Source organism: Cynara cardunculus, unplaced genomic scaffold (genome assembly GCF_001531365.2).
Source record: "Cynara cardunculus var. scolymus isolate 2C unplaced genomic scaffold, CcrdV1 Un_Scaffold_713, whole genome shotgun sequence".
In the NCBI taxonomy this organism is placed as follows: domain Eukaryota; kingdom Viridiplantae; phylum Streptophyta; class Magnoliopsida; order Asterales; family Asteraceae; genus Cynara; species Cynara cardunculus.
Window position 1 is genome coordinate 71,690 of NW_020200607.1, and position 1,222 is coordinate 72,911.

Here is a 1,222-nt window from a genome sequence, read left to right on the forward strand (position 1 = left end):
AACCATTGGTTGGAACATAGCCGATATTAGGGTAATAAGTCCGTCTCTTTGCCAATATAAGATAATTTTAGAGGAAAATAGTGTTGGAAAGGTGCAACCTCAAAGAAGACTAAATCCCATCATGAAAGAAGTCGTTAAGAAGGAAATTTTGAAGTGGTTAGACATGGGTATCATATACCTCATTTCTAGTAGTGGTTGGGTAAGCCCGATACAATGTGTACCAAAGAAAGGTGGTACGGTAATCACCAATAACAAAAATAAACTTATCCCAACTAGGACCGTCATCAGGTGGAGAATTTGTATGGACTATAGGCAATTGAACTTAGCTACTAAGAAAGATCATTTCCCATTACCTTTCATAGATCAAATGCAAGATAGATTGGCCAGAAAAGAATTTTATTGCTTTTTGGATGGATACTCGGGATACAATCAAATTCACATTGCACCCGAAGATCAAGAGAAAACTACTTTCACTTGCTCCTTTGGAACTTTTGCTTTCTGACGTATGCCATTTGGTTTGTGTAATGCGCCGGCTACCTTCCAACGTTGCATGATGTTAATTTTTTCAGATATGATTGAGGATACCATGAAAATTTTTATGGATGATTTTTCGATTATTGGCACTAATTTTGAAAATTGTCTTGAAAACTTAAAGAAAAGTTTGGAAAGATGTGAGACTCATGACTTGATCTTAAATTGGGAAAATGTCATTTTATGGTACAAGAGGGAATCGTTTTGGGTCTCATGGTTTCTAAAAAAGGTTTAGAAGTTGACAAAGAAAAAAATAGAGGTGATAATGCAATTGCCCGAACCAACTTCTGTCAAAGGCATTCGTAGTTTTTTGGGACATGCGGGTTTTTACCGTCGGTTTATTAAGGATTTTTCTAAAATTGCAAAACCCTTATGTAACTTATTGCATGTTGACCAAACTTTTGAGTTCACCTCCAAATGTAAAAAGGCTTTTGAAACAATCAAAACTTCTTGTCTCGGCACCCATTATCATTACCCCAAATTGGGCCCTACCTTTTCAGGTAATGTGTGACGCAAGTGTCACACCCCGCTAAAGCGGAAACACGGGATTGTAACAGGCAAGCGGATCTTGTCACAGTTTAAGAGAAACAATTTACAAAAGGTCATAAATAAAAGTTTATCGACTTTAACACGATATAGTCATACAAAGATAATTACAATTTTAATCCAAAATCAGACTTAATCTATCTTC